Source organism: Haplochromis burtoni, unplaced genomic scaffold, assembly GCF_018398535.1.
Source record: "Haplochromis burtoni strain Fernald_Lab_line unplaced genomic scaffold, NCSU_Asbu1 Contig_411, whole genome shotgun sequence".
Lineage (NCBI taxonomy): Eukaryota > Metazoa > Chordata > Actinopteri > Cichliformes > Cichlidae > Haplochromis > Haplochromis burtoni.
Genome location: NW_024582772.1, coordinates 499651 through 502404, shown reverse-complemented (window position 1 = coordinate 502404; position 2754 = coordinate 499651). Strand labels below are relative to the sequence as shown.

General features: G+C 41.2%; 1 long non-coding RNA gene across 1 annotated transcript; it reads right to left on the bottom strand.

The window, feature by feature from the left end:
* Positions 1 to 333: 333 nt before the first annotated feature.
* Positions 334 to 1145, bottom strand: LOC121812034. Its single transcript, XR_006052827.1, has 2 exons — positions 969 to 1145; positions 334 to 849 (listed from the first exon to the last, which is right to left on the bottom strand). It is a non-coding gene; the product is annotated as an uncharacterized LOC121812034 (long non-coding RNA).
* Positions 1146 to 2754: the final 1609 nt, after the last annotated feature.

Genomic DNA, 2754 nt, shown 5'->3' with positions numbered 1-2754 from the left:
ACATACCACCATGCCAATCAGATTACTTCTTCCATGTGAGGGTGAAGAGGTGACCCTCCTGGATAAGATGGTGAAGGTTTGCTGCGTTTGGTGAACAGTGTGATAATAAAACCAGAGAAGAATGAAACCTGCTCCTGTTAAATGATTCTTAAGTCTTGTGCTGTTATTTTTTCAAAAGATACAGTAAATAAAGTAATGTTAGTAGTGGGTGATATCATGTAAACACTCATGATTTTATGTAAACATTTTGTCATTTGTAAACTGTAAATGACATCATCACTGTAACTGATGTGATGTTCTATAAAGTGGTTTTAATAAAAAAAAAAGGCAAAATTATTTTGTTTCTTTATTCAACTTTTGAACAGCGGGACTCAGTCAGTACATATTCAGTAAATGCAAATTATTTACACGGCAGTGCACTACAGGCATACATCTAGACCCCTAGATAAAACATGTGAGCATTATAGCAGTGACAACTCCTCCACAGTAGCAGGTGGGATTTTTCTGTTTTGAGGCTCCTTTTCCCTGTCACTACAGATTGTCTGTGTATGTTTTGATCAAGAGCCTTTTTTTGGGCAGCTGAAGAGGAGAAGTCTATCTTATGGCCAACCTCTGGCTGTATCTTGGTCACATTACCCAGCAAACCCAGTATGCAGGTTCATGTGTAACAGTCCTTGTGCCACGGATCAACACTGTTCCATCTACTTTAGACAGAAGAGCAGCGACATGGCTGCAGGTCTCTGCGACTCCGGCCATGCAGCTGCAGCGGGCGGCTTCAACCTTCCCTGTGATGCTCACAGTGACCCATGGCTGCAATGCTGGTTCATTCAGTCTTTGAGAGTGCAGCACCTGAAACACACACAGACAAAGTTCATTTAAAGACAAGAACTATGAGCCAAGGCTCGACCAAATGTGTTTTAATCTACTTTATCATAAATGTAACAAAGTGTTTAGAAAGTTAGCACAACATGTCATTTTTCATTTCTTTATGTGTCCATCTATAGAACGCTGCAGGTTATAGTCTAAATCTGTCTGTTCTGTCAGAAACCTGCCTGCAGAAAATGAACCTAAAGTATGTAATGCAAGGATGTCATCACTGTAGAGATGGAGAAAGCATAAAGTGACAATTATGAATCACTTAATATGATAAGGAGATTCTGCAGGTCATTGATCAAAGTATAAAACTAAAATAAAATGTATTTTTAGTGACACAAGATACAAACATGGAAGCAAGATGTGTAATTAGGATTATTTATAATAAACATTAATAAATCATTGCAATTTCTTTAACCATAAAGAATAACTAAATCCTTCAGGACAGTGTCTCATCAATGCACTGAACTCACTATGTTATCCCTCTAACAGCCTCCACATGTTCTCACTGTAATTTCCCCTCATGAATGAATTTATGCTGCACTAATGTGAATGTTTGCAGGGAAATCAAACACATTTTACACGCAGTACTCGAGCTGACTTACCTTTGTTTGAATGACCACTTGTACGCGCTGACTCCACAGATAAGGTAATAAATATGTCAGGCTACGTCAATAGCGGTTGGTCTTCAGGGTTTCTACTCCACGGCCGTATTTCATACGGGTCCACATTTCCAATGCAGCTATTTTCTGCAAGTACCGCCGCTTCGCCTCTGGACGCAATCGGTCTCTATACAGTCCATTCTCGTTTGAGCAGCTTTTAAGCATCTTGTAATCGTCGTTCCAACACAGTGTGTTTGTTTTGATTCGTAGACCCCGAAAATGCCGCCGCGCTCCCACAATGCATTGCGGCGTGACGTCAACTCCGAAGCCCTATAGTCAGATTATGTTCAGCCCTGTACTCACCTGTTTCCAATCATTGCCATCATTCAACCTGTAAATTTAAGTTCCTCAGTTTCACCAGTTCTTTGTCGTGTCATTGATGTTCGTGTGATGTTGTCCTTCCCGTGTGTTCTCTCAGTTCAGTCAGCCATTCAGTGATCCAGCCAGTCAGTGTCCGTTCACCCTCTGTTCATCCACTCCTTATAATAAACCTTCACCAGTCTTCACCTACCTGCGAGTCCTGCGTTTGGGTTCCTTCTTCCTCGCCTCCACACAACGCCTGACAGAATGACACGACCCGTGCCACGAAGACACGATTGGAACCCAGCGGACTCGGACCTCTACGAGCGGCAGGAGGCAGCGCTTTCCCGTTGGGCAGAGGAGCTCAGGGGAAACAATTTTTTAGTCATCTGATATTATATTGCTTCTTAGTGCTAATACAAATCCACACACTGCATCTTCAGTATGATCAGGAAAAAACTGAACAGAGGGAGCATGTTTTGTGTGTTTGATAAATCACAAAAACATCAAAGTTCTGTTCCTGATTTCAGAATACAAAAACAACATTCCCAAAATCCTATTAGTCATCTTTGTTGACTGACAGACACAAAGACATAAACCAATATAATAAATCAATGACTGCTGCACTCAAAGGCTGTTTCAAGGCAAAACAACAACACCCAGTTTCACAGCAAACAGTTTCCATCGTATCTTCAGTCAGCTGCAGCAGACATTCCCAGTCACCAACTCATCAGCACATCAGCCTGTTGCACAAAATTTCTATCCTCAAACTTTCACCACTGATATTTACAGGATGTCTTTGATCGATATGTGAAACAGGCAGGGTATATTGCTTGCACAACATCAACAAATGCCTAGTAAAGACCTAAAGAGAATTCCTAGAATAACACCACACAAGTTCAAATGGAAAAACTCATGC